The sequence below is a fragment of the Carassius gibelio genome, chromosome A13 (assembly GCF_023724105.1).
Source record: "Carassius gibelio isolate Cgi1373 ecotype wild population from Czech Republic chromosome A13, carGib1.2-hapl.c, whole genome shotgun sequence".
Taxonomy (NCBI): Eukaryota; Metazoa; Chordata; class Actinopteri; order Cypriniformes; family Cyprinidae; genus Carassius; species Carassius gibelio.
The window spans coordinates 3,853,879-3,879,604 of NC_068383.1; the positions used below are offsets into that span (position 1 = coordinate 3,853,879).

The window sequence follows — 25,726 nt, forward strand, 5'->3', positions numbered from 1 at the left end:
AAACATAAGTATACATATACGTTTTTTAGAACTACATTTACATAAAATACATATGAATTCCTATGAGATCAGGTTGCTCTAAAACTTGTATTATTTAGATGTTTATTGCTCTTTATCTATTTGTGTCGGTAGATTTCAATTCCAACATATTTTTTTAAATCCCTTTCCCAAAATGAGTCTTTCTCCACTTCAGCAGACCTTGCAAACACCAAAATTTCCCATCTATATTCTGACGTTTTTTACAGAAACGTTTGTTCATGTATAATTTGCCTTATTTTATATAACATTTTATTCCTAAAAACATAGTGATTTCTTTTTTTCTGACTTTTGACAGTATTTTCGGATTTATGGAGGGATAAAGAAATCTGTAAAAGATCTGTCCAATCTGTAAAAGCTTTTGAATCTAATATGTCAACAAAATGAAACAATGAATTTCCAATAATGTTCAAACCTGATGAATATCCAGTAAACAGATTTCTGTTTTGGAAATGTATGCAGATTTGTTAGATACACACAATCTCATTTGATTATTTAAACATAACTTTTAATTTAACTATTTTTAATTTAATCAATCAACTTGGGAGTATGGTGACATCTATTAGTAAATAGTTTTTTACCGTATTAATCTGTGATGTCTTGCCTTCAGTACATGTTAGCTGACAGTTTCACTTACCATACTACCTTCATCTCCTGGAAATCCAGGATGGCCCTTCTGACCATCGAAGCCCTAAATAATAAAAGAAAAACAGGGATGTTGACACATAAAACCTGAATTTCTTTAAGGCATCATAGCCATGTTCCTGATGCGAAGGCCATTAAAAATCATACTGCCATACTGATATCTCATTTTAGTTAAATTCTAAAACAGCAATGTATGTAAAATTGACATAACGATATAATGCTTCAAGCTTAGTGAGAAAAAAAAAATCCAAGGGAAACAAAGCATGAAAAATATATATATACTGTAAATCCACAACATTTATTATCTACATTATAAGAATTGAGGGGCTTTGACCTTTTCACCTGGGTTTCCAGGGGGTCCTCGAGGTCCAGGATCACCAGTGCATGAACAAGGCACATCGCAGCATTCCCTCAGTGCTACTGTTTCCTGAGGGGAGAGAAAAGCATACAATGAGTGAAACTGTTTGTATTTTGTTGCTGAAGTCACAAGCCAGGCATCCAGTCAAATTTTAAGGTACTTTACTAACAAATGTATGAGTCACTTGGTAGTAGCTTAAGAAAATTACAGTGAAAACTATAAACACATATACAAAAGTTAAAATCAAGAATTATTTAAATATTTGTCCAGTTGCAATATTTTTTTTGACCACAATGTGTTTTGTGTGGTGATTTAAAGCCTACTAACAGAATCTGGAAATCAAAGATGTTAATAAACATCAATAATTGATGATTATACAATAGACTATTCTTTTTCTTTTTCAATGTAAAATGGGGCTCATGAAGACCACAGGAAAAATACTGAGGAGTGTACAGTGAAGAGTGAAGAGCTCATTTATTTAATAAGAAAAATAATAATAAAGCTGACAACACGATTGTATCTAAACAAGTTCAAGGGAAGTAGCTATGAAAAGCCTTCATTTAAAATACACAAAATAAAATTTTAGGTTCAATATAAGATTTCTTTCAGAACAGCTGCTGTTGAGTAAAATAAATTATTACATTAAATAAATAAGCCATGCAAGAAGTGCAAAATGCTTCTTTAATTTATTTTGAGTGAAATGCAACTTTAAGCATTGTTTTGATACTTACAATCTGTTTCATGAGAGCGTTGCCTACATTTAGCATGTTGATGGACAGTGGCTGCGATGGGCTGACACTTCTGCCAAATTCCAGCTCGTGAAAGTCTACTGTTCCCTCCAAAGACACAATCAGCAGTGCACTGACCCCTAGTTTACACATCAGAAATGAGCACACATGGGTTTAGTACAGAGGGAATGCAGTAAAAATTATTCAGTTGCCTTAAAATTTTTGCAGAAGTAAAGACCCACAAAAAAGGCCTGGCACAGGCGTAAGTGGGGGCCACTTACACAGGACTGCTAATTAAAGCTGCTTTCCATAATTTATTTTGGTTAAAAATTATCAATTATCCAAAATCAATTACTGTGCAAGTTCATAATGAATCAGTGTTCAATCTTCTTACCTTTGCCCAATTAGCAATGGTAAGCTTGTAACAATGTTTTCTAATTTGAATGGTCTGGGTCATTCGTCTTTGCATTATTGCATCACGTCTGTAAACATAAATAAACAGTCCCAGCCAGTAGGCTATATTGCATGTGTAAATGCTTATAGTCAGGGCCTAAAACTAACTCTTTGCCACATCTGTCTGCGCTTGAGTTCATCCCTGCACCACCGTGACAATTATATATGCACAAACTATATAGATTCATCTTTATTCAAGCTATAAAAGTGAATCAGTGACTAGAACAGTTCAAGGTTTTCTCTTTAAAACCTGATGCATATGACGTGGATCTCACTGCTCTGACCTTATCAGTCAGTTTGTATCCTATTATTTAATTCGGTCTTGTCGCTTGAACAGCTAATCACAATGATCTTGTCTTCAGATAATATTATTTTATTCGCTCATGTCAGAAACAGCAAATCTCTTTAAAAACTGGTTGTTGTTTTCACTTCATTGCATTACTCTAATTCGTTATTACTGCAGCTAGAATAATTAAACAATGCAATATTTTAATGAAACACATGTGACTGAAATTAGATTATATTCCAGTTTTATATGTGCATCTGATTACAGATACGTGGGATTACACTGTACTTATAAACTATTTGTATTTCAAAGAGTTCTAAGAAACATTAAATATTTTTTTTTAAGGTTAAAAGAAACATTTCTTCAATGGCATTTGAGTGGTATGAAAATTAGATTAGACTACAAAAACATAAATCTACAGATAATGCTACACACTACATTAACTTTCTATTTTGTTCATACTTCCAAGACATATTATCTGTAATGCTGAAGCACAGTGAATATCCACAGTTGTGCAGTGACTGACAGACCACACATAGACCTCAAAACTTTAGATTCATCCACGCTGAGGAGGTGTACCAATGCACAAGCCACGAAAAGGAGATAATTCCGCAAATAACTGCAATTGCAGGTTTCCGACAAAGATGGTGACAAAGAGGCAAGGTTTATGGAATGCAGCTTTAGGATAAAAGGTAGTGTTTCCAAATAGCCAAATATACAGTTATATCATTTTACAAAAGTTATTAAAGTTCTGCAAACACACAAGGAACCTGTAGCGCAGGGTTGGGTGGACCAACTTCTCAGACATTTATGGTTCAGCAATAAATTCTGGGTTCAATATATAATTGGAGGTAGGGAGTTCAGAGCTCCAGGTTGGAATTTTCAATTGGAATGCTTACGCAAGTTCAAGTTTCTTCTTGGGAACTCAGTTCGCCTTGCTCAACTCCAAGTTGAGAATTCAAGATAGCTGCTCATTACATGAAAAGTAAGTGAAAGCTATAGGTATTACAATATTTATAAAGCTTCTGTTGTATTCCCATGTCATTATTCAGTCATACACTAATTACCACCCAACTTCTATCAGTGAACATGTTATGATGCTATGATGTATGCTAGTGTGTGCAGTTACAAAATGCTAACACTGCTATCGCTAACATGAGTGAACTCAATTACATTCTTTCTGACTTGAACATGGTCTTTTTGGCCGTGACATCATTCCCTGCTCTGACTTCCTAGGTAAATCTAATGCAGCGAAAGTGTGGACTTTAAACACGCAAGTATCTGAAAAAAATGATGCATGTTATGCCATATAATATTGTACCTATAGATATCTATGGTTGCACCAGCATTGTTGTGCCTGCTTTTCACTTTAATAGTGTTGTGAAAGATAATGCTACTTTGTACTTAATATCACATTACTTTTAAAGGGGGGGTGAAATGCTATTTCATGCATACTGAGTTTTTTACACTGTTAAAGAGTTGGATTCCCGTGCTAAACATGGACAAAGTTTCAAAAATTAAGTTGTACGTTTGAAGGAGTATTTCTGTTCCAAAAATACTCCTTCCGGTTTGTCACAAGTTTCGGAAAGTTTTATTCGAGTATGGCTCTATGTGACGTTAGATGGAGCGGAATTTCCTTATATGGGTCCTAGGTCACATCTGCCAGAAGAGCGCGCGCTCCCGCAGAGCACTGAGAGCACAACAGACATTCACTGATCAGAGCGAGAGCGTCGCGAAATGTCACAAAAGAAGTGTATTGTTGGTTGCCAGGGCAAGACAACCCTGCACAGATTACCCAAAAAAAAAACAGCATTAAGGGACCAGTGGATGGAGTTTATTTTTACAGAGCATCAACGGAGTTGTGCAAGTGTTTGTGTTTGTTCCCTGCATTTCGAAGATGCTTGTTTTACAAACATGCCCCAGTTTGAAGACGGATTTGCGTATCGTTTATTTCTTAAGGATGATGCAATCCCAACGAAAAAGGGCCACGATCGTGTGTTGGAACCGCAGGCGGTGAGTAAAACTGCTTCAAATATCTCTGCCTCCTTGTTAGTGCGTCCGCCTCCCATGCCAGAGACCCGGGTTCAAGCCCCGCTCGGAGCGAGTCGCTGCTGCTGCTGCTGCTCTCGTTAAGTTTCAGTCTCGGGATCTGATTCTGGATCATAAATATACGCTGAATCTGACTGTTAGCCATGGTTTGTTTTGGTTGTTTTTTTCCTCACGGTGTCACAGCTTCCAAACGCTCTCAACTCAAAAGCCTACTCGCGCTCGTGATTCTTTAGCTCCGCCCACATGTCACACCTCCAGTCGGTCGTGTTTTTCCGGGAAAAATCGGTACAGACTATCTTTCTCTTATGAATATAATAAAACTAAAGACTTTTTGGAGTTATGAAGGATGCAGTACTACTACTCAAGATTAACAGTATATTGAGTGAAAATGAGCATTTCACCCCCCCATTAATTTCACAGTCCTGCAAATATGACAGAAAATTTACACACCATTGCTGATCTGCGGCAAAACAAATCAATTGTGTATTTAAATATATGGAATAGTGATTTAAAGTGTGACCTGGATGCACCAGCAAGTGGTTGGATATTTTTCTAATAAAATTGTAACTTTTTTATGTTTAATCTTTTGTTATAACTCAGAGAGCTTGCATTTTACATACATGCAGTGAGGTGACATGCATTTTCAAACATTTCAATGTGAGCATACATCATTTGGAAACCACTTGAAAGCAGTAGAGTAGACAAAACTAAAGTTTTCAAATAAATCCAGATTAATGTGGACACAGCCAAAGACATCACTTACCACTTTGCCTAAGTTTCTCTGATCTCTCCTTTAAATGCTCAATTTCAACATCCAGTCCGTCTGTGAAGATTATCAAAACCTAGACACATGATTAAATGTCAGGGGATTGTGAACACTGTTTTCAAAGTGCCATCAACTAAATGAGCAATAAATATTTAATGGAATCTAGGTGCCCGATATGAATCTAAGGGACCAAAGAAAAATAAAAAGTACACCAATGAGCTGAATCTGATTTCCCAACCATGTTTAGTTGGACTCTTCCATCTATTGTCATTTACAGCCTGTTGTAGATCCTGCTGCATACTAGGAAATTAACATTTTTGAAGTTCAGATTTTTTCCAACACTGCTCTTACTGATACAATTTAATTTGAAAGCATAATTTTGAGTGAAATATCATGCAAAACATAGCCAGTGCATAGTATTCCATTGTTCATGAAAATTATAGTATTGAAGTAAAACATCACAAAACTAAATTCATTTGAAAATAACATCAGCAGGGGTGCTCGTTTATTTAAGGGAACATTAACATAAATAATATAATATAGAGTTGACAATCACTTTGATGGTTAGTTTTATATCTCAAAAACACTCCCACCTTTGCCTTGGCTTTGGAAGAGGCGAACTTTTCTCTGAAGGAATCTAACAGAAGCTTGTTGAAGTCCAGGGGTGCAGTAGGTTGCCATGACATCACTTTCTCCACCACATCCTCGCTGTACTTCTCAAAGCCAAAATCTTCCAGAACACTCCCATCTGTCCCAGACACAAGCCTATAGCCAAATCTAGTTATAATCTTGTCCTTTACGATGCAGCACAGATCACCAATCATGGAGATATGATGGATGGCTGCAGAAACCAACTGTTCCACCTGAGGTGTGAACAGAGTTTGTGTGCTTGTTCGTCTGGACACGTCAAACCCAAAGGCAATGTCAATATCACAATCTGTTTGAACAAAACAAAACAATGGTTCACAGTTTTCAAGAAAGGGTATAGACAAAATAAAATACATCTATGGAAGGATATTCTGGATTATTTTCAAAAGGAATTGCAAATTGTATTTTCAGTTGCATTTTCCATATGTGGATGCAATAATTGTGATATAATTCAAACGCAACTGCCAAATTTCAAATGGAAAATCGATGTATTATTATAAGTGGATTACCGTCACCTACCTCTCAAGTGGACCACTGAAACTATCTACAATCTCAGTTAGGAGAGTCAATGGTCCATTTGAGAGATAGTAATGAGATAGTAATGCACTTATAAGTCTGCGATCCGCCATAAAGCAAGTAGAAGAAGAAGATAATACCTCAGGTGCCTGCTGCTGTGAAGCACGTTCACAAGGGTTCTAACAGTTCGGGCATTGCGTGAATCAGAGGTTAAAAAAACCCCAATAAAAATACTATTAAGTTTCTTAAACTGACTGATCGTTTTCAGTTTCTTAAACTGACTGATCGTTTTGTTTTTTGTTTTTCAAATTAAGACCTGGTCATATTGCACCATATGTCATTTTAGGCATTTTTAAAGTGTTGTACATGTTAACCAATCACATATATAAGGAGACCTGGTTTTCACTGTCTGTTCATTCAAACGCACCTATCAGATTGGCAGCTGCCTTTAGCGATGCCTTATTCTATTGTTCAAAGCATTCGGCACAATCATCTGTGAGTAATTTCATTTCCCAATACAAACACGGCTCATAGTATATTGAAATGTCTCTGTGTAAGGCATCTGAAATTCAAATGCAAAAGGAATTGCAATTCCATTTGAGTTTTGGCAGTTTACATGCACGACACACAGAGAGTGAAAAAGCAGACGTGGTAAATAATATTGCTATTTAAATATGACAGGTTCATAACTTGTGAGACGTTGGAAATAAAGTTGCAAATGGACTTGGCTTTTTCAATTTAAAATTTGCTAGTCACTGCATGTTTGTGAAAACGCAAACAGTAATTTTGCGATTGCATCAGAATTAATGTGCCCATATATGGAAAATGCAATTGAAAGTTCTATTTGCAAACCATTTAGAAAACAGTCTGGAATATCCTTCCATATACATCATTATCATTATTGCAAATGCATACATATGTACACTCCTCAGTATATTGTCATGTTAGATGAGTTTCCCAAAATCACTTAAGAATTTTCTGCCATCCACAGGTGATTTAAAAAAGGTTATTAATTTTGTATCTTTTCAGGGAATAGAAATGTGTTTTTTCCTTGCTAAAATTAATTCCAAAATTATGAAAATTGTGGATGTACATTTTGATTGATTGATTTTAATCGACTAGTTAACCGTTATATATATATTATATATTGTTATTATATATATATATACAGTACAGACCAAAAGTTTGGACACACCTTCTCATTCAAAGAGTTTTCTTTATTTTTATGACTATGAAAATTGTAGAGTCTTACTGAAGGCATCAAAACTATGAATTAAAACATGTGGAATTATATATGGAATTATATACATAACAAAAAGGTGTGAAACTACTTCAAAGTAGCCACCTTTTGCTTTGATTACTGCTTTGCACACTCTTGGCATTCTCTTGATGAGCTTCAAGAAGTAGTCACCTGAAATGGTTTTCACTTCACAGGTGTGCCCTGTCAAGTTTAATAAGTGTGATTTCTTGCCTTATAAATGGGGTTGGGACCATCAGTTGTGTTGTGCAGAAGTCAGGTGGATACACAGCTGAATAGACTGTTAGAATTTGTATTATGGCAAGAAAAAAGCAGCTAAGTACAGGAAAACGATTGGCCATCATTACTTTAAGAAATGAAGGTCAGTCGGTCCGAAAAATTGGGAAAATTTTGAAAGTGTCCCCAAGTGCAGTCACAAAAACCAAGCGCTACAAAGAAACTGGCTCGCATGCGGACCGCCCCAGGAAAGGAAGACCAAGAGTCACCTCCGCTGCGGAGGATAAGTTCATCCGAGTCACCAGCCACAGAAATCGCAGGTTAACAGTAGCTCAGATTAGAGACCAGGTCAATGGCACATGGAGTTCTAGCAGCAGACACATCACTAGAACAACTGTTAAGAGGAGACTGAGTGAATCAGACCTTCATGGTAGATTATCTGCTAGCAAACCACTGCTGAAGAAAGGCAACAAGCAGAAGAGACTTGTTTGGGCTAAAGGACACAAGGAATGGACATTAGACCAGTGGAAATCTGTGCTTTGGTCTGATGAGTCCAAATTTGAGATCTTTGGTTCCAACCACCGTGTCTTTGTGCGACGCAGAAAAGGTGAACGGATGGACTCTACATGCCTGGTTCCCACCGTGAAGCATGGAGGAGGAGGTGTGATAGTGTGGGGGTGCTTTGCTGGTGACACTGTTGGGGATTTATTCAAAATTGAAGGCATACTTAACCAGCATGGCTACCACAGCATCTTACAGCGGCATGCTATTCCATCCGGTTTGCGTTTAGTTGGACCATTTATTAATTTTTCAACAGGACAATGACCCCAAACACACCTCCAGGCTGTGTAAGGGCTATTTGACCAAGAAGGAGAGTAATGGGGTGCTGCACCAGATTACCTGGCCTCCACAGTCACCAGACCTGAACCCAATCGAGATGGTTTAGGGGTGAGCTGGACCGCAGACAGAAGGCAAAAGGGCCAACAAGTGCTAAGCATCTCTCGGGGAACTCCTTCAAGACTGTTGGAAGACCATTTCAGGTGACTACCTCTTGAAGCTCATCAAGAGAATGCCAAGAGTGTGCAAAGCAGTAATCAAAGCAAAAGGTGGCTACTTTGAAGAACCTACAATATGACATATTTTCAGTTGTTTCACACTTTGTTATGTATATAATTCCACGTGTTAATTCATAGTTTTGATGCCTTCAGTGTGAATCAACAATTTTCATAGTCATGAAAATAAAGAAAACTCTTTGAATGAGGAGGTGTGTCCAAACTTTTGGTCTGTACTGTATGTATATATATATTCTCACATTTAAACAACAGTAAGTGGAAGCCTTTCTTAAAAACATAAAGCAAAAGACACATGCTGCAATAAAACATGTAAAATAAATCATAGCTTTAATCAAAGAAATTGTTAAATAAAATCAGTTACCATCTAAATCCCTAGTCAAAATCAAAGACAAGATAGAAGATATGGGATTTGTGCATTGTCATATGTTCATTGCATTTATTTGTTTGACGTCTGACATTTGTGAATGTGATGTTAACAAATCTTACTGAACTTAAGTCTTTGAGTTCTGAAAGTTATAGTATGTTTTGTCGAAACTTACTTTCATTTTTAAACTTAATGAAATTTCAATTAAATGATTACTCATCAAATTAACTTTCCATAGTCCTATTAACTGTTGCTCTGTTCCAAAACCTGCTCAAGCAGCAGGTCAAAAGATAATAGTCATAATAAATAGTAATTTGGAGGCAGGTGACAGATAATCAGGTTTAGGAACCAAGCTTACATGTAGAGTATTTGGTATATAAAAAAATTCTGAATTATAAATACTATAAAATCTAGTCACTTACCAGGTGTGGGATCATCATGACTTTGCCTGTCTTCACAGAGGAAATGTAACGCTCTCCTTATGTTCATCTTCAGTGAAAGGCCCTCATAAGTATCTATAAGGACCGTATTCCCTTCAGATATTCTAGACAGCAAATTTTTATTTGCATCTTTGCCTATCCCAATGGCGGTTATAGATATGTTCTTGTTTCTGAGATAGTCTACTGTATTCCATTCTTCCGTTTGTCTATTATCCCCATCTGTGATCAGCAGGAGATTCTGAGGGACTCCTTCATCTGTTCTGGATCCATTCTCTTTTGTGAAGTAGTATCGAATATTTCTCAGGGCGTCCCATGTACTTGTGCCCTGTACTCGCTGAACAATATATTTTATAGCTTCCTTCACTTCTACAAAACTATTGTATGTGTTCAGGTAAAAGTGATGCATGAATATATCGCTGAACTGGGCAACACCCACTCGCCATTTGACTTGAGTATTATCCAGCTCTCTCACAATGCCAATCATGTATCTTTTAATAGCATCCCACTGATACGCTTTAATACTCTCTGATCCATCAATTAAAAAAACAAGGTCTAAATTCTTCGTCTCACAAACTAGAAAGAGAAACAAACAAACAAAAAACATTAGGATTAATGGACATTAATGGACAGTTCTTTAAAACTACAGTGAATCTGTAGATTAGCAAGCCACAAGTTTCTCATCATTTAGGAGCTATTTACACTTCAAATTACAATTTTTTTTTCTTTTTTTTTTCTTTTTTATTTATACCGATAGTTACAGATAGCTTTGAAGGTGGTCTAAGACCCCAACCCCCTAAGTTCCCCAGATCCCCTAGGGGTGCGCACACTGACCAACAGGGCTGCGCAAGAGAATAATTTGGATGTTCTGTGGCCCATCCATCTCTCTAAAAAGTGTAGGAAGTAAAATAAAAAAAATAAAAAAAACTTTTTTTTTTTTATTTATAACTAATATTCTAATGTTTTCTAATATTAAGTCAGGGCTTGACATTAACACCTGCCAACCTCCCAAATGTGGGTGGATTTCAGGAGTGGCGGGTAACATGGTCATTCCCACATTGATTGGTTAAATTTATACAATAACAGAACTTGACATTAATGCTTGTCTGGGACAAGTGGATTTGTTTTGTTGTTGTCGTTTTTTTAGTGTTTATTTTTATTTTTATATTTTTTTGAAAGATAATTTTACATGCCCGACTGGACAATTAACCTGATCAGTACATCTAAATAGGGAAGGACTGCAATTTCAGCGAGAATGACTCAAATTTTATTACATTTGGTGTAAATGGTGATTGATAATGGATAATGTATTGATACTGTCTTAATATATTAAGTAAAATTATTGATAAAATAATAAGAATTTGATATGAAAGATGACACATGCGTTTAATACATTTAGGAAAAATGGCCTTTAAATAGGCAACACATGACTGGAAATCAATTTAAATATATTTAAGTAAGCAGTAACTAGACATGTAAAACTATTTCCCTAAAACAAAATTGTGGCCATTGAAAATGATGAGTGGCTTGCACTTAGCCACAGGTGAGCAAAAACGTAAATGTCAAGCCCTGTATACATGAAATATTTGCATTATTGCAGTTAAAAATGTGGTTTTTAACTGGTGTAAGGTGGTAGGGGTGCTTGGCACATGTCAAACACTAGAAAGGGGTGCAAGCTGCAAAAAGTTTGGGAACCAATGGTCTAAGACACATACAAGATGCGACCTGACCACATAAGCAATCCACACCTGGCCAAGCAATCATGGATAAAGCAACCATGAGACACAAACATTAAGCATCATATGGGTACGAAGAGTTTTAAAGTGAATGAATCTCTTAAAGTCAACTTACTCTTTTGAAAAAGTAGTTACTTACTAAATGCAGTGGTCAACATATTTGTAAATGTATATTATTCCTTTGATATTATTATCAGAAGATACATTCACATAGAACTTTTAGGTTCAGAAAAAGTGTATGACATGACGGTCTGGTTTCACAGACAGGGCTTAGATTATGCCAGGACTAGGCCATAGTCCAGTTAGGAAATTTAAGTAGTTTTAATAAATGTGCCGTAGATAGAAACACTACTGTTGTGCAGACAGAGACAGAACAATGGAACTGACATGTTTTAAGCTTATTCCGAGCTTAAAACCAAGTTACTTTCAGCTAAAACTGATCAGACATGCATTTCAGCTGGGTGGGGGGTGGGGGTCTGTATGGAAATAAGGGGTGTATGGTGATAAGAATAAGATTTACTTGGTTCGCAGAGCTCTTGGGCGACCTGTGTTTGTAGTCCACACAGATCCTTGTAGTTTTTCACATGGTGTATTATTCCATCATATCCCACTGTCTTATTTAGCTGTTCCGTATCAGCTTCTTTGATACCAATAGCAAAAACTGTGACATTTGAGGCTGCCAGGTTAACAAGCCTTTCCATACTATCAATGTCATCAGCCTTGCCATCTGTAATCAGAAATAGCGCTTGGGGAACATTCTCTTCCCGTCGTCCACCATGAATTTTATCAAAGTAGTTGAGTGTATACTTCAGGGCTCTGACCGTGTTTCTGCGTCCTCCTGAAGCTTTGAGGTTTGAGATAACCCTCTGAATATCAGTTTGACTGTAGTACTGATTTAGTGTGAACTCCAGCTGCGGGTTGTCAGAGTAGGTGATGGCCCCAAATCGTACCTGTTTTTCTCCAACTGCAGATTTGCTCACCATATATTTCATTAAGTTCATAATTTCTTGAAAACCATCTTTATTGGAGCTTCCGGAGGCATCAACAAGGAAGATTACGTCAATAATGGTTTTCATCTTGCATTCTGGAAAGATATATAATGTTAATCTTAGAAGTTATATGGAAAAGTCACTTTAGCAGGAGACAAACACACTTTAGCTAATATTTGAAGTGGTTTTTGCTGTAATACAATTACATTTACAACTGTAATGAACAATTACAAACTTTTAGTGGATGTACACATTACAAATGTGCAATCCTTCTGCAAAACAGACATGAGCCATACAAGTCTACATGCTACACTGGTCAGATTCATATAGTCTCAGGGGACTTTGGAAATGGAACAGATTTTGAGTGCAAGATGTGTTATCAGTACTTTTGTTCCATTTTAATGGAGAATAAAGACTATTATAAATGTTTTCACTTTTAGGAGTACACTTTCATAACAGACAATGACTAAAAACATTTTTTTCAGGGTATTTAACATCAAGTTACAGAAGTGACATGATGTGATCTTTTCTAAAAATCTCAGATTTGGTTTACGTACCTGTGTTGCAGATCGTAGGAAGGATGGCATTACTTAAGTCTCTTGAGGAAACAAATGTTTCTACAAAGAATGCTCCTTCTTCTGATCCATTATGGGATCCAGCAATGTCAAGAACCTGTGATCTGTTTGCATGTTTCATACCAATGGCAATAATGTTGGTGAAACTGTCTCTCAAGACTTTAGCAGGCTCGGCTACATCATCCCTGCTCTCTCCATTTGTAAGAACTATCAAGAACTTTAAAGCACCGCAGCGTCCTCCTTTAGAAATGTCAAAAAAATTGAATACATCTGTAAGTGCTTTTCCAGTGTTCGTTTCTCCATTCATCTTTTTAATATGCATAATTTCCTTTGATAATGCATCTTTATTATCAAATGTATTTAAGGAAAACTCCTCCTTTGTGTTTGTGCCATATTGAACAACCGCAACACGCTCCTTGTATGGTCCAGTTGCAAACTTATCTATCACAAGCTTCATTATCTCCTTCATATTTTCAAAGTCCTCAGCATGAACGTTTGCTGATCCATCAAGCAGGAAGACAACATCTGCAAAAAGACCTTCACAACCTGAAAATAAGAAATTCATAAAGTGATCTCTTCTCCTGTGAAAGGAATCTTGAAACAAATTCTATTTAGACCAAGAGAAAAAAATTTTTTATCTGCACGCACTGTACTATTTTATCACCCATTCAATTAAAACATTTTGCAAAGCAAGTAACAGTTCAAAAATACACAATAAACATATGCCATAATTTAATTTCTCACCACATATTTCTGTAATGATCCCTTTCTTGATTTCATCAAGTAAATAATAGTTTTTGACATAAAATGTTCTTTCTGTGCTGCCAGATATTAATTCCAGCTCTGGCACAGATGCATTTTTCACACCAATGGCATAAATGATGACATTATGTTCTGTTCTCAGCAGATTAGCAGGTACATCTACAGGCTCGGCTGTCCCTATTGACTTGCCATCCGTGATGACAATCAGGAGCTTTCGGACCTCTTCCCCATGTGTCCGTACAGCTTCTCCGAACAGCGGGATCATTTTTCTCAATCCCAGATCAGTCCTGGTGCCCCCTCCCTTATGTATGAGGGATGTCACTGCATTTTCGATATCAGCTTTTGAGTTATATTCATGTGCTCTAAAAACTATGTTTGCATTGTCTGCAAATGTAACCAACCCAAAGCGCACATGGTTTTGTCCAATCTCAAATGCTTCAAGCAATTGTTTAGTAAAGGCCTTCATATCAGCAAACTCAGGATTTTGAATACTTCCTGAATCATCCAAAAGAAAGTATATGTCGGCTTTGGTTGCCTGCTTGCAACCTGCAGTGGAGTGAAATGAGATTTTGAAAAGTACACAGATTATTATTATTATTATTATTTTTTCATAATTACTGTGCTCTTAGTCATTTGAGAAAATTAGTAAAAACATCTTACCAACCTTGTAATGCAAAGCGCTGTGATCCTGTAGGTATCAAGGAATCTGTGATTTGATTGCAAAGTGTTCTGGTTAAAATATTTGAAAGTGAATTTAGTTTATCAAAGTCTTTCACATTGAAAACAAACTTTTTATATGGATATGATGCAATCTCTCTCAAGTCCTCCTCCTCTGTGTCTTTGATACCAAGCGCAAATACAGTGACGCCAGATCGCCGCAATGCTGCCGCAGCACTGGCCACCTCATCTGTTGACTTTCCATCAGTGATCACAACAGCAACCTGCTGAACATTCTGATCTCTTCTGCTACCTCTTTCTTTGGTGAACACTTTGTCTTTGGCAAACGTGAGAGCAGCTCCAGTGTTTGTTTTACCACGACCATATGGCATGCTGCTGATATAGCGCAGGATGTCAGTCTTATCATCGAAGGTGTTGAAGTACACATCCACTCGAGGGATGTCACTATAGAGGACCAAAGCTATTTTTATTTTTCCCTCACCCACATCAAGACCTCCGATGGTGTTCTTGAGAAAGTTGCGCACCAGTTGGAATTTTTCAGATCTGATATTTTCGCACTGATCAACAATAAAAGCAATATCTGCCATCCTGTCAAACGTGCACTCTGTCAAAAAAACAAAAAAAAAAAAACACAAGAATTTTAGAACTTTTAGATTATATAATACATAATAGTTTTTCAAGCTTAAACCTAGCAAATCAAATGTTTAGGGGTTTTATGGACAGATTTGAAGATTATGCATGTACTCACCCCCTGTGACAGCAGCATTTTCCCACTTGTCAATGGCAGACGTAATTTGTTGTAGTACTTGTTGGATGTTACCTACTAATTTGTAGCTGTGTGTTTGACTAGAGATGTCCTTCATTTCATTTGCATCAGCTTTGCTCAAGCCAACAGCAAAAACTGTCACTGCATCTTCTTTGATTGTGCGGGATGCTTGGATTACACCATCGGCGGATTCTCCAGCTGAAATGACTAACAGAAACTGCTTAAAGCCTTCAGAGACTCGGCTTCCAGTGGCAGTACTAAAGAAATTTTTACGAGCATATTCAATTGCATTGCCAATTCTACGCTCCCCTGTAGGCCTCAGTGTCAGGCTGCGAATAGATGAGAAAATCTCATTCCTGGTCTTATCAGTATTTAGCAAGAACTCCTCCTTGACATTTTCGCTGAACTGAGCCAGGCCGACACGATTAGTATTCTTTCCCACATTGAGCTGCTGGATCAGTCTTTGAAGAAAATTCCTTATTATTTGCAGCTCTTGTCTAGATGCTGAACTATCAACCAATATGAAGAGATCAGCAAATGTTGGCTCAAGAGCTGAAGAGAATGGAAATCAATGAATAAAATGATTTGCATTTAAGCAATACATCAATAAACTGTACCATACTAGAGCACATAAAAGAGCAGATAGGAGTTCACTGTATTATGGGAGTGGGACTCAAAGCTAGTACATTTAAGAAAAGGTTTTGTTTTGCTTGTACTAATCCTAAGGTTTTCATATTTAACAATCCCACAGTAAAGACACAAATAGGAAAGCATAGCAAATAAAATGTGTTACCTTGTGACTGGAGTGTGACAATAAGGCACACCTTGTTCCGTATACTTTCTTTTAGACCTTGCAGTTCTTGATAACTGTCGATACTGAATAAGAACTCTTCATGTGGGATATTAGCAATGGTACGCAGTGTTTCCATGTTGGCCCTTCCCACCCTGATGACAAAGATGGAAACTCCTAGGCTTCGTAGTCTTTGGGAAGGTTCCTCCACATCATCATTTGATTCCCCATCTGTGATGACTATGGCAATGCCAGGAACTTTCTCTCTGGCCTGTGTAAAGTAATTCTCACGGATGAAAGTCAGAGCCTGACCAGTGTTGGTGCGTCCTTTACGGTAGATGAGATCATTCAACTTTTGGTGCAGGTCTCCCTTATCTGAATATTCACCGAGCAGGAACTCTTGGTACGGTCTGTCACTGAACTGAGCAAGTCCCACTCTCACCTTGTCGGGTCCAAGGTTAAAACTGTCCACAAAAAAATGGAGGAACTTCCTCACTTCTTCGAAATCACTCTCTCCAATGCTACCAGATGAGTCAACAAGGAGCACAATGTCTGCTTGAATTTCGGTGCAGCCTAAACCAAATGGAAGAATTTTTGTTTTAACTTTGACCACTTGATTCTGGTCTTAGTTCTTACGTTTGCACAAATAACAAAAATAACACAAAGATTATTTTAAGGGTGTAATCAGTATTTGCTGCAAATGTGCCACTGTTTCTATGTTGCCTTAACCTAGACTTCAAAATAATTTTAAATGTCAGCCTGTTCTGACTCAACCTCCTCTGTCTTTTCTATGTAATCAGAATTCATTTATATATATATATATATATATATATATATATATATATATATATATATATATATATATATATATATATATATATATATATATCCCAATTTACATTGACAGAATACTCTGAGACTTGCTTGGAATGTTTTTGATTTGATACAAATATTCAAACTATATAACCTACGGATTTCAAACTAACACTCAAAATGTTTTTAACACCCAAGCAAAGGCTTTGTCACACTAATATTATACGGATCAAAAAAATTCTGAAGTTTTTAGAATTTAAGTTGTTTGTTGCTACTGATTTCTCATCTGAGACTAAGAGAAGGAAACCAGAGACTTTTAATTTAATCAACAACTAGACCAAATGTAATATACAGAAACCGTGCTGAATAATCTGATCAAGTAAAATCTGTCCCTACCAATGTTTTGGCCATTGCTGAACAGAAAACATAATGACAGAACAAGGAAACCAAGTAATCTCCACTCCTTCTCCATGCTTCAGTTCCCTGTTCCTGAAAAAAAAACAAAAAAAACAATGAGTTTAAAAGTTGCTGCACAGCTTATTTCACAAAATAGAATTGAAAATACAGCACGCATTAAAAATACAAATTACACACTTCAACTTCAAGAAAGATATACAAGTAGAAAGAGACTGAGATCTTCCCATTTTCCCATTTCCTGTTTTGTATGAAAAACGGAACGCTTTTAAAAATTGTCAGGTTGAGATGTGAGAGCTATTGTTTTTGTGTGTTACTGTTCAACAACTTATTTTTTAACACACAATGGCCTTGTCCAAAAATGTACACTTTGTGTTTACTTGTGTAAACAATGGGCATCTGGTAAGCAAAACCACAAGGAAGAATCAGATCAAACTTAATGAAATGCACTCTAGTACAGCATGCATGCATCAACATTTGCCGAAATTACATTTCAGCCTTACAGATTTGTTATAATGCAAACAAATTCAGCAATTAGCAAAACGTAGATGGCCAAGGCTCTGTATCTATACATATATTTAATACATCTTTAGACAAAAATATGTAATGTATGCATGTCCTTGTTATAAGATGACATAAAACACATCCACTGCAGTCTGATTGTTTACCTGGTATGGCACTGAGAGGGTTCTCCTCCAAAAGGCTAATGTTTGTGGCACAGCACCTTGTAACTTTGGTCTAGAAATGGAGCAGTTGTAGGGTTGTTCACGTAACGCTGTAGTAAGTATGTTTCAAAAGGGATCAATGGTTGAACTGCCATCCAGCCGTGTGTCATCCACAGCTCATTGATGTCAGAGAGGAGCGGAGACTATTGAGCATTGTTCACACTGACCGCAAGGCCACAGTGTGACAAATCTCCAGCAGCTACTACACCAGTGGTGACCAAGGCAATGTCACTGCACACAGATCATCAGAGCCTTGTGCATGTGGGCCTCCATAGCCAACCACCCAGCCAAGTCGCCATGTCAACTGCACACCATCACCAACAAGCATGAAATGAAATGTGGATGATTGGAAGAAAGAGGCTTGACAAATAAAGATTCCAGGTGGAATCAATTGCCAACAGAGGCTACGGCACATGGATGCATTGTATTTTGCCCCCGCCCCAAAACATATGATTCGACTATCAGCCGATTATCAGCAAGATTCAAAAATTCTGATTCGACTATGAAGAAAATTAGTCGGGGACATCCCTATAAAGCAGCCTAGAATATATATATATTGTTATATAAAGTATATTATAATAGAATAATTGTTATTATATCCGAGTTTAAGGGGAAGTTGTGGCCAAGTGGTTAGAGAGTTTGACTCCTAATCCTAGGGTTGTGGGTTGAGCAAGGCACCAAACCCCCAACTGCTCCCCGGGTGCCGCAGCAAAAGGCTGCCCACTGCTTTGGATGTGTGTTCAATGTTTATGTGTGTATGTGTATTCACTTTATCTGGAATACAGCATAAGGTTAACATTTCTAAAAGGTGACATTTAAGCTCTTGAGAAATGGATTGCAACTCTTAAGTAGCACTTAAAGCACGGCTACGTGCAATTGCATTAAAGGGATTTCAAGTTTCCCTTCTCTTTGGAGTGTTACAAGGTGATTGTGCATAGAAAAGATTCCTGAAGATGCAAAGATGCTAAGTCTCAAAACCAAAGAGATGTATCACTTTATCAAAGTTAAGAATTTGCCATGCCTCACTAAAACGGCTCATTCAAACACTCCCCCACACGTCTACATCAAGATGTAGGAATATTTTCATAATGCTGCCCAAATGTTCACGCAAAGAAAGTAGCCGTGGTTTCAGTAACCTCAGTTAGTTTTGAAGCAGTCGTGTCACGGAGACGCTGTGTGTGTCTAGGCGAAAGCAAAAGCACTCTATTTGGCCTTCCAAAAGAACAGTAAATGCATTTAGGAATCTTAAGATTACAGTACTTACAACAGAACTGCAACGCATTTGAACCTAGGAGAGGAAGTCATTCTGACTTTGCTACGACAATGTGGCGCATCTGAATCAGCTACTGTAAGTTTATTTGCTATTGACTGCTCAAATGCAGAATTTTGCACAGTGTGTGTGTGTGTGTGTGTGCGTGTGTGTGTGTGTGTGTGTGTGCGTGTGTGTGTGTGTGAGAGAGAGAGAGAGATAGAGAGAGGGTGCCACAGTGGAGTCAGCTGTCTTAACCATCTGGGGCTTGTGTTCTGCAAACAGATACAAGCTTCATCACTGTGTCTGTCATGTGACTCTGTTCCTCTTTCAGGCTTGAACTGATGGTAAAAATAAGGACATTATTTCTTATAGCCTGTATAGTCTTTACATTTATTTTGAAAGATGAAGCTCGTGATTATGCAAAGGATCGTTTGAGAGAGGCGGGGCATAGAGGACCTACAATAGTAAATATGTTAGCATGTTCTGTTACACCAAATACACAAAATTATGATCTTTAAAAAAGCATCATATGACGCATGTGAGGAGACGCACGTAAAATAATAACAAACGATCGTAAAATTACGTTGTTGTTGCTTTTTAGTAATTAAATTTAAATGTGTATTTCTATTTTTTTACTGCCCTTTTTATTTAATTAATTTATAAATTAATTAAAAATAAATAAAGAAAACGAGTCAAAGTGTACGATAAAGCACAACCAAATCCTTATATTATAATCACATTGCACTTGAATCAAGTTAAAGGTGTAATCTGCTGATTGTCCTGCAGGTGACTGCATAAATCTGTCTTTTTAAGATGCATTTATGGCTTTGAGATTACTCCAGAGCACTCGTAGATCTACAATGATTTTCAAGTGCTACTTGAGTTACGATGCTTTTGGGAAACAGATCGTGATATTAAGATCATTTGTACGATCGTTTTTACGAACTTTTTAGACTTACGAAGCCTTTGGGAAACTCAGCCGAGATCTGTTCCACCAAGAACAAATACATTACCAGTGTCATATCCATTACCATGCTAAAACTTTCAGAGAGATTTCACGATTGAAATGTATTTTCTTAAAGATCACTAATATACTGTAATTCATGGAAAGATGGCAAAATTTAAACATATTAAATATATACTTAATAAAAACAAAATGTATGCCAATATTTTTTGTAAGATTAGTAAAAAAAAAAAGCCCATTTTGTTTAAATTAAGGATTACAGAAATGAGTACACCCTAGATTTAAATAATAAGAATAAGAAAATAATAATATTCTAGTACTTAGTTTGTACTCCAGAAGAACACTGCTCTGACGCTTCTTGGCACTGAGTGTTCATGTTCACAACTTCATGGCAAATTTTCACATCTGTCCTGTTTAACTCCTGGACGACCTCCTTAAATGCTCTGATCTTTAATGAGGAGTTTTGCTTAGCTCAACTCAACAGAATCCCCCACAGCTGATCAAGAGCATTGCGATTGGGTGAAATAAAAGATTTTAACCTTGGGAGAATGATGCCAAAAAAAGGGACTGGTTTATTTTGCTTTGCTATAGTAGTGGTGACAACAAGCATGCATGTAGCTAAACTCGAGAGGTTGTTGATCTGAATGTGAGAACTAGTCATATTAATACTTGTATTTGTAAGTTGAATTTTACACTCACAGCTCTGATGTGAAAAGCTAAATCTTTCAATTTGCACACACTATGATCAAAACACTCGTCATTGTGACTTGCCAAGATAGAAAGATGTTTTTTTTTTTTTGTTTTTTTTTTTCATGTATCAGTTATTACTGAAGTAGAGCTAAATGCATGTAGGCCATTTATTAAACATCCATAAGTCCATCTAGTGGTTAAACAATGGCATTACATATGAATATTATCTTTCTGGCAACCAAATGCCTCTAATTTGTCTCTGCACTGGAATTTAAATACATGTTCTCTATTTTAACCTTAAATACTACACTCATTGTAATATAAATAATAAGCATATTAGAAAATGTTATATTTTGAATCGTAATTCATGGACCATAATTATTGCCCATTTTATTTAGTACCAAAATCTCTTCAAATTAACTAAACAGAAATTATCTAAAATGTGGAACAGTTATTTTATTGGTTAAAAGTTACACTTAAGGTGTTTGATCACATTCGACTGCTATCGTAAAGCATAAGTCAGCTTATCAATGCACGATCAATGCACTTTATGTGCTAATAATTACTAGAAATAGCTGCAAACATAGTGAAACTGCTGTCTGTCCTGATTAATCCCATTCAAACATAATGACAGCGTGATTTGTGTAAAATGATTGATAGCTCCATGAAGCACGTGACCGAATGGTGGTGAGATCAAAGCATGTCACAACTGTTTCTCAGCTGCTGTGGTACAGCGAGTTTACTGTATACATGGATATAGACAGGAAAGATGTTGCTGTGTTTTACAAATAACTGATACATATGCAAAAAACACAAATTTCTTTCTTGGCAAGTCATGATGGCTGGCGTTGTTCACTGGCCTGGCATCGACCAATGAAATGTCTTTATTCGCACCAAAGCCTCGCCCCCGGCTCTGCTCTCTCACATCTAAGTGCGCAGGTGAGTTTTGCAACAGCAATACTGCAAAAGGAGTAGCAAAAGTCAGAGAGCTAGGATTTGAACTTGTACTGTCAGATGTGAGAGGTTTTAAGTGCCGACTTGGCACTGAACTGAAGTAAAGTGCAAAAGTAAATATGTCGTAAACATTTGTGTCCGTCATTTTCTTTATGTGAATATCATTCTACACATTTGTAACTATTAATTTTCCAATTTAAAACACAGGTGTTTTGATAATTGTCAGTGTGTGAAAATTCAGCTTTTCACATCAGAGCTGTGAGTAAAAATGTTAACTTACAAATACTAATGTTAATATGACAAGTTCTCACATTCAGATCAACAAGCTCTTGAGTTTTGCTACTGTTTTACCTTCATACTGTACTTCTGCAGGCTGCGTCATATTCTGTGAGATAAAGTGTCATTCTTTTCATAGCTTTTGTCAGCTCTTAGACACGCGTGTTATTTATCCTGCTCTTATTCTAGCAAATTTCACCCATCACTAAATGAAAACTTAAAGAGAAGACCTGATTGTTTATGAAGCCTTATCACAAGTAATTTTTTTTTAAATGTCGGTGCTACTTCTGCTATATTTTCACAATTAAAACAATTATATGGTATTCCTCTTGTACCATTGTCCTCTTTTATGCTAAGTCACCCGGGTCAGTATCACCTTAGGGTGCCTTTCAACCCTCACAATACTCACACATTTTGATTTTAATTTACCATTCACTTTATGTCATGTCATAATAGTAGACACTCAAATACTATAATAAATATATTATCTGAGCTCCCACAATGTTTTTTTTTAAATTATTATTATGGGCCATTTTTTAGAGCATAAAGCATAGATATGTCCACCCTGTCGTGGACATATAAATTACAGTTAAATATGTTTTCATTGCACTATTAAGATACAAATTATACTTTCTGAAAGGTATGATGTCCCTTTCCTAAACAGGGTTATTTGTTTGCTTTCAAATTATAAATACATAAAAGATTTTGTGTAAACAATGTTTTTTTTAAAGAAATTCATACAATTCGCACATGTATTTTTTCTTATTTGGAGAAATATTTGAACATTTGGACGCAGTTTTTTGTTTGCATGTTATTGACCCCACACCTAGCACAATGGATTATATAGGTATGATTACATTATTATTTTAAATATAATTTAAAAATACCAAGATGACAGGGTGGACGAGCCCACGACGGAGTGGACACATAAAGCAGAACACAAAAAGCATGACAAAATATGACAATGAAACATTTATTCAACTTAAAAAAAATATATATATAATTACATTCTCAATCACATTGATATTTTTTTATTATTATTACAACTATTATCTACAGCAGATGTTTCTATAAAATGTAATATAACATTTCTATAAATTGCCATATTAACTACAAATGAATGCTATGTCCACCCTGTCATGTGTATGTCCACCCCATCGAGTCTAAGTGGCCGACAGGGTGGACATTTTGTAACAATGACAGGGTGGACATTTTGAGCTTCAATTAGCATATTAGCTTACAACAAACTGTGGCTAGCTAAATAGTTAGTCTGGTTGTTGAAAACAATTTGTATATTTAAACTTACATATTTTTAAAATATTGTATTTTAATCACTTCCTGTATATTTTATGGCGACAGGGTGGACATGTTAAGCTTTGGCAAAACAAGTAAGCAAACTTATATGAAGAAAATTTGTCAGTTGAAAAGTCAGCTGCTACTCATCTCAGCAGTTGAAATTCCCGCCACTGAAGATATAAAAAAAATCTGTTGTGATGATGTCACTAATGGTGAAGGCCTCTTCTTAAAGGGACAGATTCCGCAATACGACAGGGTGGACAACCATTCAAAGGACATGGACAAACTCTTCTTTTTTATTAAATAAAAATATTGTTTTTATTACAAAATGATCAATACACTCAATTTGAGTAATATCTTATTTAACAAAATATTAATAGGAAAACAATTATTATTATTTTTATTACTATTCGACTATTTTACTCTCATTCGAATTTAATGAGCAGTGCCTGGGACATAGCAAAACAACATACATCCTCTCATACAAAACTAAAGAAATTATTGAAAATGAATTTAAAGAGCCAAGTAATGCTTCTGTTATGAATAAAAAAAACTTAGCCTAATATAACATACCTTTCATAGCCATTTGTATGTTGAGTTATCATGGCAAATGAGTTATTTATGTTCAGGACACCAAAAGGCACCCTACAGTGATATTGACCCACCCAGCAATTTTTTCCTTAAGTGCTTCGACTGCTGCCAACTTTAAGTTTGAGTTTGATTCAGTGGACTATATAACACTTTTATTTGCCAGGAAATTACTTGTCTTTAAAATTTTTGGTTCAATACATTTACTTATACATTTTTTTTGTAACTTTCAGAAGGATGTAGCCATATTTGCAAAAGAATTCCAAAAGGAAATGAGAATCCCTATACCCTCCCCCCTTCGAAGGCAGAGCCCTTGAAGTGTGTTCTTTGGCATTGCTGTCTCATAAAAGCGTTTGTCATTATATAACCTCCCTTGGCGAAGGGAATGACTGACCAAGTGTTACATTGACAATTCTGCGCCTGCAAACCTGCATTCAGCCCTCCATCAGTTGTTGCAAATAATAATTATTATTATTTTTTCAAATATTGTCAATTTATGTCTTATTTACTTTTAAACTTTTTTCAAACTAAACTTGCTTGCACTACCTTCTTACATCATATTTCTATCAATGACGAAAAATATTTTGTCTTACATTAAAATAGACAAATTTAATTAGCCTATTTTACATACTTTGTATGTGAACTCGAATATATATATATAAACTTTTTTAAATGTAAAATGTATATTATTTTATACCTGTGTCCATAAGCGAAGACACCGTGCTTCGTTGTCAAGGGAACATACCAGCTGAAGTTAATGATGAAATTACCTCGCTCCCTCTGGCAAGTGCATTCCAAATGATATTTTGCACCATTATGACAATCCAAACTCAAAGTGGAGCCTAAACATTCATTAACTAAATACCATGACAGTCCTATTTAAATAAAATGATATATCTGAATCTAGAAACAGGTACTTCAATAAAATGTGTGAAAAAAAATCTATGCTTAAGATTGCTTTAATAATTTTTGTTTATAATAACACACCTGGAAAAGTCAATAATCTTTTCTGAGAAGTAGCTCTTATAAACATCTCTTCAAGCTAATTTTTTATAAAAAAAATAAAATAAAAAAAACACTACGCATAATAATATCATCATGCTTTTTCATGGAGTATACTCCAATTGCCTCAGTGCAAACGCAAACAGCTCTGAAAATGATCTAAATATAGGAAGAGAGTAAAGAGGTGAACTTACACAGAGCCCAGGCACGGATGAGATGAATTTAAACCGAAGACACTGGATGAGAAACTAAAAATCAGAAACAGAAAAGGGCACTTGAATAAATTATGTGAATAAAACCTATGCTTAAGATTGCTTTAATAGTTTTTGTATATAAAACACACCTGGAAAAGTCAGTCACCTTTTCTGGAAATTATTACTTAAAAACATCTCTGCAAGCTAATGGTAAATTTATTTTCTTAAAATTTCAGATTAAAAACACAATACATTATAATATTATAATGCTTTTGCATGGTTTATATTCCAATTACCTCAATGCAAACAGCTCTGAAAACTATCTAAATATAGAAATAGAGTAAAGAGGTGAACTTACACAGAGCCCAGGCACGAATGAGATGAGTCTAAACCGAGACTGTGGATAAGAAACTGAACATCTGAAACGGT

At 36.1% G+C, this 25,726-nt stretch overlaps 2 protein-coding genes across 2 annotated transcripts in view; both read right to left on the reverse strand.

Annotated features, from left to right (window-relative positions):
* LOC128025902 (collagen alpha-6(VI) chain) overlaps window positions 1-25,310 on the reverse strand; it is a 100,588-nt gene extending 75,278 nt beyond the window's left edge. The window contains exon 1 of the mRNA XM_052612500.1: window positions 25,298-25,310. The gene's annotated coding sequence lies outside the window, so the exon portion shown is untranslated. The remainder of the gene's footprint in view (window positions 1-25,297) is intronic.
* LOC128025903 (collagen alpha-6(VI) chain-like) overlaps window positions 1-25,726 on the reverse strand; it is a 168,344-nt gene that overhangs the window by 38,258 nt on the left and 104,360 nt on the right. The gene's annotated exons all lie outside the window — the stretch shown is intronic.